This window comes from Camelus ferus, chromosome 24, assembly GCF_009834535.1.
Source record: "Camelus ferus isolate YT-003-E chromosome 24, BCGSAC_Cfer_1.0, whole genome shotgun sequence".
NCBI classification, from domain to species: Eukaryota; Metazoa; Chordata; class Mammalia; order Artiodactyla; family Camelidae; genus Camelus; species Camelus ferus.
The window spans coordinates 11,534,086-11,546,477 of NC_045719.1; the positions used below are offsets into that span (position 1 = coordinate 11,534,086).

The 12,392-nt window shown below is 49.8% G+C and overlaps 1 long non-coding RNA gene across 1 annotated transcript; it reads left to right on the forward strand.

Moving 5' to 3' along the window:
- Positions 1–1,011: 1,011 nt before the first annotated feature.
- Positions 1,012–5,428, forward strand: LOC116659612. Its single transcript, XR_004314981.1, has 3 exons — positions 1,012–1,774; positions 3,092–3,221; positions 3,555–5,428. It is a non-coding gene; the product is annotated as an uncharacterized LOC116659612 (long non-coding RNA).
- Positions 5,429–12,392: the final 6,964 nt, after the last annotated feature.

Sequence of the window (12,392 nt, forward strand, 5' to 3'; positions counted from 1 at the left end):
CGTGGCCTCGACTTACTCGCCCTCCCCTGTGTCGGGGAGCTGTGTCTTCTCCCTTCTGCCTCACACTCTTAGATCGGTGGCTCCAGGGCGCCGTTCACTCAGAACTCCTCAAATATAAGCGTTTTGTGCTAAATGCTGCGTGTTAGTCTCTCCTTCTGGAGATTCAGTGACCATCAGCAGATGGAATTAAGACCCTTCTGTCGCAAATAGTCTTTGGGGCCAGGGCGATAGTCCTTAGGTTGTTCCCAGGGCCCACGGCAGGCCCTGGAGGAGGGTGGCTCAAGGAGTTACAGAAACTCTCACCTCTCCAGTGATGACTGTGTGTCCGTGGGTTTTTGGCGGGAGCTCACTAGTGAGCTGGGGAGGACACACTGGAGGAGGGAGCAGAGTCTCTTTCCAGCCTGCTCACGACCATAAGCTCTTGGTTACTCATGTCTAAAACCCCTTTAAATAATTTGCTTCCCTGTGTTTTCCTCTCTCTGATAGAAGGAGGAAATCCACTTTCCTGTGCTGATGGATATTCTGCTGCTAGTTTAAACATGTAAAGTATGGTTTAGGGATGGAAAAACTTGAAACAGTGTTTTGGGAAACAGCTTGCTTTATTATGGCAACTGAAGCCACTGGCTGGTGTGCAGTGGGCATGGGGCAGCAGGGATGGGGAGTACACTCAGGAGAAGCACTGGGAGTACCCCCGCCCCCGCACCATGGCCATTGTCAGAGGCCAGAGGTCACAGATAAAATCCAGGACAGAGGGTTCACAGAGGAAACTGGTGCCTCTGGATGGGCATCCCACAGTGGTTATTACAGGGCAGTGAGGACAGTAATTTTGTGAAAACTCAGCCTTCCATCCAGACTGGTTCTAACTGCTCGACTTCTCTGAACCCTCTGGATTGAAGATATTTACTTTGGGGAGCTGGGCAGAAGTCCCAACAGTCAGTAAACATTTATTAGACTCTCACTGTCTGCAAGCGTGTCCACCTTCCCACTTCACACTCGCAGCACCGCTGGGACTTGTGGCAGCAGAGTATTTTTATACCCATTTTACAGATGAGGAAATTGCGGCTTAGCAGGGCCACATCACACCCTCCATGAAGCTGGGTAAGAAGCCCGGGCTCCCACTCTCTGCACGTTCCACTTCAGGGGACAGGTTGGAGTCTTGTGTGGAAAACTCCTCACATTCCAGGCAGAACTTTAAGCACTAGAGAAATAAGAACCTAAGAAATCACATCCATGTTGGAAAGCTTGCTGCCTTTCACGCCATCTGTCCCCTCGGAGAGGGTCTGGCTGGGTCTCTTCTCAGCAGGTGAGAACAGGCAGAGCCTTCTCTCCACAGGGCTTCCTCCTGTGGGACACGGAGTCTGACCCTGAGCCTGACCCTGAGCCCAAATGGGATTCTGAGATCACCTGGGGCCTGTCCTTGCTGGATGAGCCCAGGGCTCGAGGGCAAACGGGAAATAGGAGGGTCCTCCCCGACCCTGTGACAATGCAATTTCTTTTCTTCTCTCCAACACTACCTTCTCCTAGGGATGCAGTGAGAGAAATTCTCAGGGAGTTCCAGAGGAGTTTGGCTGACTGCTGTAACATATGTAGAAGGGGACCGCGGCTGCCAGCACTTAAACCTTCGATGTGGCGGCACTGTTTTCAAGGCAGCACTGGCTCCTGACTCCAGCAGCAAGCTGCAGGCTGGCCGTGGTGTTGCCCGGATGATTTACTCCAGCAGCAGCACAGGCCCGACCGGCTGGAGAAGAGAGAGTCTGGAAAAGTTGTCTCTGAAGTAAGTTTCTTATATGCCATTAAAGACACAAGTTGAATAACTTGTCTTTAGTGGCATATAACATTAAAAAATTTGTCAATATCCCATAGAAGATTTAAAAAATATTTTAGAATCTTGTGTTTGAAGAAAAACCTCAAGTAGACCTTGGAGATATGCAGGTTTGGTTCCCAACCACTGCAATAAAGAGAATGTTGCAATAAAGTGAGTCACACAATTTTCTTTGGTTTCCCAGTGCATAAAAAGTTATGATGACACTATAGTCTATTAAGTGTGCAATGGCATTAAGTCTAAAAAACAATGTACATGCCTTAATTAAAAATACTTTATGGCTAAGAAATTCTGACCAGCATCTGACAACACAGGGTTGCCACAAACCTTTAATTTGAAAAAAACAAAAAGCCTACATCTGTGAAGCGTAATAAAATGGAGATGTGCCTATGAAATAGCAGTAACACGACAATACAAGCACTGGGCCTTTCCAGGCCAAGACTGGAAACTGCCATCTGCTGGGGACGGATTCATCCCCTAAACCACACCCACAGCTGGCTTCCCCGGCCTGTGGCTTAGATGGTCACACAGGGCCTGCGCTCAAGACCCTGAACTTGGTTCAGTGCCCTCCTGCTGCCATCCTGAAATTCCGAACACTCGTTCAGCAAGGGGCCCTGAGCTATGTGGCCGGGCCTGCCTCACTGGTTCCCTGTTCCTGCAGAATGAAGTCCTGACCTGTAAGCTCCCCGGGCCCAGCCCCGCATACTTCCCAGCCCTCCCTTCTGCTCTCTGCTCCGGGCTCAGGGCGGCTCTTCCCAGGCTCGGCTCCTCTGCACTCCCCACACAGGCTCTTGCTTCTGGCTGTGCTGGGCTGACCCTGCCTGGGAGGCTTCTCCCTCCTCCACCTCCTCGGGCAGTGTCCTCTTCTCCCTCCTCCCTCCTTGAGCATCCCTCCTCCTGCCACTGGTCCAGCTCGTATGCTCACATCCCTGTGCAATCATCCGCCACACCCTCCGTGTTACACCTGCATCCTGTGTGTCTGCCCCTCCACCCAGCGAGCCCCTCCAGGCAGGCACTGGGCCCAGCATCCATTCCCAGCCCTAAACGTCAGGAGCGGGGTGTGGCATGAGGCAGGGCCAACTTCTCCACTAGGTACAGCACACACAGGGCCTGGGGCCCAGCAAAATGTTTTAATTTCTTTTAAAATCAGAAGAATGACTATGATAATAATAAATATATAATATTAACATCTAAATCTAGTCTGAATTATATTTGTATTCATGCCAATACAGTCATAAAATATAATTTTTCCTACTTTTTTTTTTATAGAGGAAGGGGCCCACAGAGGCAAAGGTGCCTTGGATCCCAAAAGGCCCAGCGTGGCCCTGTGTGTTTGGCATTACCTGTGTTATCAGATGCTCCATAACTTCTGTCCTCAGGTTCCAGCAGCAGCAAGAAAGTAAGCCAGACAATTCTGAAGGTTTGTTAAGAGTGGGTGGGAAACATGCTCTGAGATCCCCCTGCCCCCAGGCAGCCTAAGAGAACAGTGCACTGTGATCACGGCTTTAGGGGTGGAGGCTGCCGTGACTGCCGATCCGTCAAGGGCGCAGGCTGGCAGCGCTCCTCTGGGTAAGCCCTCCTGGTGAGGCGTGGAGCAGGGTGCACTCTGCCTGCTCTCCCTCCACGGGATGAAGGCCCTCTGGTATCCTGGGGACCCAGGCAGCCCCCAGGAGTCTTTGCTGGAGTGGATGCTGGTCATGAAAGCTTAATTCTTGCATTTATTTTTTTTCAGGAAATTCCTTTTAACTCCTGGCTTTATGGAGTAGTGAGAAGCAAGTGATGAACAACAAAGGTTCTTCATGCCTCACAGGTAAATTCATTACCTCCTCTGTGTCCGAGGGCACTAGGAGCCTTGGAACAGATGCCTGTGGGGTGGGTCACAAAACTCCCCTGAGGTCAAGCACCCAGAACTGACAGTGCAGTGGGCTTGTGGGGGCACCCTTGTGTCACTGCAGGGGCCCAGGATGAGCACTAGGGCAATCTGGATCAAGGTACCAGCACCAGTGTTTCTAGCTGTGAGTCGGGCAGTGCCCTTCCCAAGCCCTGATGATATGCCAGGTTCTGGGCAAAAGACTACATGCATTTCCCAGTTCAGCCTCACCACAGTGCTCTCAGGGAGGTACCATTGCACCCATTTCACAGAAGAGGAAACTGAGGTATAGAGGGGATATAGATAGACAAGATGAATTGTTCAATGGATGACCCTCAAGGTGCCTGGCAACAGGGTCTCTGGGACCGAGGTGGGAGGGCTGGGCACGGTCTTGACTTGCTGTCTCCAGATCCTGGGCACTGGCACTCCAGCACCTCTTTGAACAGACCCTGTCTATGCTCAGACTTCTGAGTACCCTGACACGATTTGTCCCTCACCCTTCAAGATTGCTTTCATGGCCGTTAGAAAGAGAGTTTTCATCCCCTGGAGCACAAGCATGGTGCTCCTGCAGGGGGAACAGCACCCAGGCCCCAGCTGCCCCTTCTCCCCGTGAGTTCCAGCGTCCCCAGTGACCAGCGCAGCTGCCTGTGTCCGTTAGCATAACCGAGGTCACACAGCTGGCCAGGGGCTGAGCCAGGACTTAAACTTCACTGAGTGAGTCTAGAACCTGTGCGCTATGCGGGAGGGTACAGCTCGGTGGTAGAGTGTGTGCTTAGTGAGCACGAGGGCCTGCGTTCAATCCCCACTTCCTCCATTAAAAAAAATGAATAAACAAATAAATAAACCTAATTACCTCCCCCCACAACCAAAAACACACCCAGTTATTAGAACCTGTGTGCTGAACCACTGCTTTCTACTGAAGTCTTTCTGCTTAAGTGCTGTTTCTTCATCAGAAACAGCCTAAGTAAACCTTGCCCTGGCTTTCTCCCCAGGTGTCTGGGAAGGTCAGATGAGCTGATGCAGGCAAAAGCACTTGGTAAGTTGAAAGTGCTGTGCTTCTTGGCTTAATACCCCCCCCCATCACTCACCCCCTTCACCTTCAAATTCCTTAGTCAACGGGCTGACTTTGTCGTCTTGATCTGGGGCAGGAACGATTTCTGAAAAGCAAAACTACTGTCACGTGCAAGGTCAAAGCTCTCTTGGTGGCTATATTTCAGGATGGTGTGGTGACAGGAGGATGGCAGGCCGATGTCAGGATGTCTGACTTCTGGTCTTGGTCATGTCATTGTCGTCATTTTCCACCTTTAAATGTGGGTGCCATCCTTTCATTCTCGAACACTCTACTATGACCAGACTCAGACACTGGGGACAGGAAAAAACTCTCACTTCTGGCCTTGAAGAGGTGCAGCCTAGTCTTCCCGGCCGTGTTTTGACTGTAGATCATACTGTTGTTTGCAGCTGTTTGCTGCCCTTCTTGTGAGAGGACTGTTTTCCTCTGTCTCAGTAACGTTGACTTGGGTGGGTGACTTCCACTGGCCACCGAGATGTGAGTGACAGTGGCATGTGGACTTGTGAGCACGTCTCCACCGCTCCTTTGGTTCTTCTTCCTCTGTGATGATACCAGCTTGCCCCAGAGAGGGCTGCACCCGCAGCCTTGGTTCTGGAATGGAAGCAAAGCTGTAGTTGACTTAGAGAAGACGTGAAATGTGAGCGAGAAAAAAACCTGTTGTTGTTGTAAGACTCAGATTTGGGGGGACATTTGTTCTGCAGCCTAACCCAGCAAAAGCTGAGTGATTCAGAAGGAAAGAAGTGGGCTCTACTTTTCTGCTCCCTTGTTTTATCCGTTTGGTGATAAAAACAGTAATCCTCATGACTAAATTGATAGATTTCATGTAGCGTAAAAACTTGTTTCATTCCTTTCTTGTCTTGTGAGCCTTGGGGTCTAGGCAGCCACGGAAAAAGTCCACTGCCCTCTTGCCTACGGCCCTGCTGGCCCTTGGGTCCCAGACTTCAGCATTTCTGTGCCACTGTTTTTGGTGAGTGGTTGGTTCTTTGTGTCAGAATTGCCCTGAGCTTCTTCCCTGCCCACGTGTGTAAAAGGCAGGATCCTGGGGTGGTTTGTCCTTCGTGTTGAGTTAGGAGTTCACACTGGAAAGAAGCTCTCTGTTAGACAATCGTGAGTGGGGTGCAGAGGACGCTGCTGCCTGTCTGCTTTCCTGAGTTCCATCAGAATCCACCCCTGACAGGTGCCCTGAGTCCCTTCTCTCTTTTGTCTCTAATTTCTTCTGTTTACTCATGGTTACTCTTTTTCTTTCCTGTTGCATGGAACTGGAGGGGCAGAGCCAGCCCCTGCAGACAGTCAGACTTGGAAGACAGAGTTTCTTCGTGCTAGTACTGAGCGCCTCTCACAGCCTCACGTCCCCGTAGGATGACACTACCCAAGGCCCGCCCTGCCTGCCCCCGTTCCCTCCCCCTTTCACTCCTTCATCCTTTCTTTCTTCCAGCAAATAGACATTGAGCCCCAGGGATATTCCAAGTCACCACTGTAGGCCCTGGAGAGGCTTCAGTGAATGAAACAGATCAGGAGGTTCCTCCCAACAGCTGGGGGAGTGGGATGGAATGTTGTTCTTTTATACAGGAACCTGCAATATTGGTATGATCCCATTATTTTTTTCAGTTATTCTAAATGCAGACCTCTGGGTAGAGGTAAGATGGATGGAAGAGCAGACGAAGGCGGGACTGGGAACAGAAGGTCACTAACAGTCTCTCCAGGAAAACCTCTCTGTAGGTTTATCACGCTGGGCCTTGCTATCTTCTAAAGGTTGGAGCTAGGATGGGGATAAGAGACCGTTAAGTCCAGTGCTCTGCGGAATTTCTACCCAGTGGCCCTAGAGGGAGGGCAGCGCTAATCACTGTGCCTGAATGAGACAGACTTAGCGTGAAGCTGCCAGATAGAAGGGAAGTGTCTTTGAAATATCTTTTGTGATTTAAAAATTAATCTAACTTTTTGCATGCTTTTTATATCATAGCTTTTTTTTTCATATAAAAATTTTCCTCCCAAGACTATATATTGTATGATAACACTTACATGCAATGCCCAGAATAGGCAAATCTCTGGAGACAGAAAGTAGATTAGTGGTTGCCTAGGGCTTCAAGGACCAGGGAACAGGGGAGGAGACAGCTAAATGGTACAGGCTTTCTTTTTGGGGTGATGGAAATGATCTAAAATTGATTGTGTGATGGTTGCACATTCCGTGAATATTTAAAAAAAACCACATTGAATCGTGTGCTTTAAATGGGTACGTTGTATGTGATATGAATTATAGCTCATAAAGCTGTTAAAAAAAATTGTCCCTCCCAATCTTCATGTAAAGTTGACACTCTGATAAGGTGCGTAACGTGTACGTTTCCACCATTGAGTAAGCTGGGGTTAAATGCGTCCATTTGAGAAGGGAGATTCTGGTCTATCCTTATCGGTTACAGTTTTATAGAAGCCTGAGGAGGAGATGGGACTTGCCCAAGGCCTCCAGAGTAGGGAGCAGAGCCAGGCTTCCAGTCCAGGGCCACAGGGGAAGCCTCTGAATGTGCTTTGCACTGAGCTTGGCATCCACCTTGTTTCACTTCCCTACATCATCTACTTCCCGAGTCGGTTCAGCCACATATTGTCCCTGGTCTGTGTCGTTAGCCCTCTTCTCTTGGCTGTCTCTGGCTTTCCATGTCCTGCATGTTCCCAAAACAAGTGGCTAAGCCTGCGGACCCCTCACCCCCACCTTCCTCAGGGGCTGGGTGGCCGTGGCGGGTGGAGGAGGGGCCCCACCCGTTCTTGCTGAGGGCCCCACTGAGCCAAAGGCCGGCTCCGCCTTCAGAAGCTGTGGGAAGAAGAGCCACTGTCTGTTTAATCATGAAAGAACCAGCAGTATCTGGATGGAATGTCAGCCAGGACACTTTCATCCTAACCTGCCCGGCATTAGGCAAGCTGTAAACATGAGCTGCTGCCATCAGAGGTGAGGAGGGCTCATGTGGTTACCTACAGCCCCCACGCCGGCCTTCTCCACATCACCCGTGCCCGGGGACCCACCAGGGTGTCCGGAGCGAGGCCCCTCCCTGCCAGTGAGGGGCAGGCTCAGAGCATCTCTGGTGACCTTGGGGTCTGCCTTCCACTTGGCTCTGTACAGTTCCTGCACAAGATCTTTACAAAGGTCTTGTGACATAGGCAAGGCAGATATCATTTACCTTCCTTTTTCAGATATGGAAACCAAGGCTTAATGCAAGTTATTTGCCCAAGGCTTTTAAGCCAAACAAGTGAGGGAGCTGGGTCTGCTCCAGACTGCGAGACCAGGCTATTTCCACCACACCCCAAGCCCAGCTCAGCAGCAGCCATGGGGAATAGTGCAAAAAGTGGCCCATGGCCTCAGAGGGACAGTGTGAACATTCATCATCAAGCATTTGAAGACCAGCTCCAGAATCGTTTCGTTTTAAATCCATGCCCAGGGCTGAAATTAGCCTTAGAAGATGTGAGAGACAGCAGTCCTCAGTGTACTCAGAAGTTATCTCCTCACAGCTAACTGTCCCCTCCTCCCTTTCAGGCGTGTGAGAGGTCAGGAATGAGCGGTCGTAGGCAGGGATGACAGTGTGAGAGAGTTCACACGGACGGTTTAATGCCCAGGTGTCCAGCAGATGAGCGACCGGCCCTGGTCACTCCAACAGGGAGCTAGTCCTTACAGAGCCCAGAGAAGGAAACATAGGAAGTTTGGGGTCCGGAATGAGGGGGTCAGGACATAGTTATTTCCCTGCCAGACAAGATCCCCCACCCCACTGATTGGAGTTCAGATGTCTTATTGTTTTTGAATTAGATTCATAAGATTAAAAATAATCTGATTATCTAGTCTAGAATTTTTAAAGCACTTTTAAAAAGCTTTAGAACCTTTTTTCCCCCAAAATAAATAAAAATCCATACATCTGAGAAAAGGAAATCTGGATAAAAGCAGCACTTGGGGGGTGAGCTACCCAAAGCCCCATCCTCCAATTGTTCTGGGAGCCTCTCCAAGTCCTAGAACTGCCCTGAAGACTGCTGGTTTAGCCTCTCATTTCACATACAGGGAAACGAAGTGTAATAGTAGTGCTCGTGAGTATGTTTTACTGCATCTTACTGTGTGCTTGTCTTTTTATTCCCAATGGCCCCACAAGACAGGTGTTATGTTCTGGAATTATCAGAAGAGGAACTTGAGCCTCAGGAAGGACTAGGCAACTTGCTGGAAGTCTCCCAGAGAATGCGTGCAGGACAGGGGGCTTATGTCCAGGACTGGCTGGCTGCAAAGGCAGCTCTGGGCCAAGTGCTCAAAAACACAGATTTCCTCCAGACCCAGGCTTTGTAGGAACAAGACCTTAATGTTGAGACTTGATGTAGATTTGTTTTTCTACCCTAGAAAAGGCCAGCTTTCATGATACTTACTTTGAACAGTGGAAGAGCCCTAATTGATCGGTCTTTGATCGAGTATGTGGCTGTTGGTGTCCTAGAGGAGGTGTTGGCTGTTTGTCAGTGACTGAGACAAAAGTCAGACCAACTTCTGAAAGTTGCCTTGAAGCTGGGGCAGCAGGGACGAGGTGCCTCCATCCCTGACACAGAACGATGCTGTCACTCTGAATGACTTCTGGTGATAGTTGATGTTTGTGCAGGGAACTTGGCATTGTAGAAAGTTAAGAACTTTGGAAGCATCTGGCCCAGTGCCCTCATTTTACAGATTCAAAAAGTAAGATACGGAGTCACAAAAAAGGAAGAGGGGGAGGAAGAGGAGATGGCCCGGGGAAGCCACGCCCCCAGCAGTGCGGTGGTTGTGAGCTAAGAGCGCCTGCATTGGAGGAGAGCACCAGGAACAGCGGCTGTGGCTTCTTCATCCAGCAAGCCTCAGGATGAGAACCTGTCACGTGCCGGACTCTGTTTGGGGTGTGGGACACACATGTGAACAAAACACAAAGACCCCCGCCCACAGGGAGCTCACAGCCCAGCGGGTGAGCCAGACAAGACACAGTCATCCTCTTGGTGGTCTTCAGAGTAGACTGGCCGTGCAACTCAGGAGTGCAAAGTTTTTGATGCTCTTCCTCCACTGTAAGTCTGTTTATTTGTAAATTATATACATGTGTGTCTCTACTATTCTGTATTATATATATTTAAATCTATTCCTGAATAGAAAAATTTAAAGAACAAATTAAAATAGACCCAAGACGGTCCAACATTTTTTTTCTCTTCCCAGTTAGATTGGATTAGGAACAGATTTGGAATACCCTGGAGAATTCTGGACCAGTGCCCCCTACAAGCTAGAAAATTTAAGAATTCTGAGGTCAAACGTTCAGTTTTAGGTTGTTTTTTATTCTAAGTTGCAGTCCTCTCTTATAATATCATTACTTCATTCAAAATTTTTTTTAAAAAATTGTGGCAAAATTTACATAACATAAAATTTACCATTTTAACCATCTTGAAGTGCACAGCTCAGTGGCATTAAGCACATTCACATTACTGTGCAACCATCACCACCATCCATGTGCAGAACTTCTTCCCCTCCCCAGACTGAAACTCTGTACCCATTTAACAACTCCCTCCCCGCCCCCTCCCCACCCTGTGGACTCACCATTCCGCTTTCTGCCTCCATGAATTTGACTACCCTGGGTCAGAAATTATTTTTAAACTCCTGTGATGACTCAGGTGGCAGTTTGGCTCACGGGATTCGGTGGTGAGCAAGGCAAATGAAGTTTCCGCCCTTCAACCTCCAGGAAAGGCTGCTTTAACTCGCCTCACCCAGGACTGCTTTAGGTTAGTGTCTGGAAAGGCAAGGAGGTGGGCAGTGCCCAAGCTTGTGGCCAAGTGTGGTAGACAGGACAGGTGAGCTAAGAAGGGGTGTGGGCGGTGAGGCTGGAACTGAGTGAGACCTGACAGGTGATGACCTAATAAAAGAGAAGTACCTTCCCAAGGAATTCCTAAAACATTGGGGCAGAGGTGGGACTTACTGCATTAGGTAGGTTGAGGCTGTATTTATTTTTATTGAATGACAGAGAGAAGGTGACCCCCAAAAGCTGGTGGACACAGAAACATTAAGGTATCATTTATTAGTAGTAACCTTCAAATGACTGAGGCTTCACGGCATGGGAGGATCAGGTTTCAAGTGGAGAGCAGGCTAGAGGGACCGGGTGGTCCTCCTCCCGTGAGGCGCGGCCGGGTGGCTGGAAGCCTCCCCCGCCCTGCCCCTCCACCTGCCTTTACCTTAGGATAAAATTATACATTTCCAATTACAGGGCTGGTCAAAAATCAATACAAAGGTGGGAGAGAACAGATCATTTTTCTTATGGAAGTCACCGTTTTCATTAATTTTTCATTAGCTGCTGCCTCTGTTGGGCTATCCATCACAGGCGGGGCTGTAGCCTGCATTTCTGCGAGGGTGCATACTTCTTGGATTCAGGAGATAGTGGTTGATAAAGCCAGCATGTTACTGCCAGGACTGCTGCCTGTGGAACCGGTTTGGGTGACTGTTCTTGGACCATTCTGTTGGTTAAAACATGCTTCAGACTATCAGGTTTCCACTCACCAAAACTCAGCCCTAACTCTCTTGCAGACATTCAGTCTATAGAATAAGGTTGGGCGTCTGTTCTGTTTCTTTTCGGGGATGTCTGTAAGTCAGTCTCTTGGTGGGTCCACTTGGCAGGTGCACTTGGCTAAAGCTTGCCTTTGGAGCTGGGGTCTCGGTGGGGAGGTGGGGAAGGGCAGGGTCCTGGGTCTTTGCACGTGTACTTCCCTGTGCTTTCAGTGCAGTTATTTTATCCTTAAACTCCTCCCCTCAGCTCCCTAACCTTACCCTGCTCCATCCCCCTCAGCAGCTTAAACATCTTCTCCATGAAGACCTCACAATCCTGCACCTTCTCAGAATTGCTCGACCAGTAAATCTTACCCCCCCCCCCCCCCGCTCTCCTCCTGATGCCCTTCACGCTGTGCTGTGTGGTCTCCTCCTGTAGGCCTCCCCTAACCAGCCTTGTGTTACCTGAGGACAGGGCAGTGGCTTTTTAGTTTTGGGTTTTCAGCACCTTAGAGCACCTGGCGAATGGGAGGTGATTAATGAATGTTTATTAAATGAAAGAAACGACTGGCAGTCTTTCCTTGCTGTGTGTAAGCCAGACTCAGAACTCCCATCAGCAGTGGAGGCAAGGCAGGCCTGACACTCCCCCAGTTGACTTATTCTATTGATGTCCGAAGAGCTAAGCACTAACCCCAGCTCTGTGGCCAGTTAGCTGTGGACCCAGGAATAAGTCACTGATGCGGTTCTCTCCCAGCCCTAACGTCCTTAACCCCAAGAACCCCTGCCCTTGGGGAAGAGTTCCCCATGTGTCACTTCTCCAGCCGCATGACCCATGGGCCTCCGATGCTAACCCCCGGGCGGCCCCTGCCCGGGTCCCTGGGTTGACTCTCTCTCCTTCTCAGGGCCTTCTCCTTAGGGGCCTGTCTGGAGTTACGCCTGCGTCTCTGGTTGTTAACCCAGCCCCTCAGCCCGCTCCCGGCCTGACTTCATCAATTCTCTAGGGACCCATTCCTATTTTCTAAGATGTGTTTGAACATGACTGCATTTTGGATGACCGCCCTCATGAGAAACATTTTCATTCCCCCAGAAAGTTCCTTCGAGCCCTTCTCTGGGCATTAGCCCCCTCCACTGTGCCCCC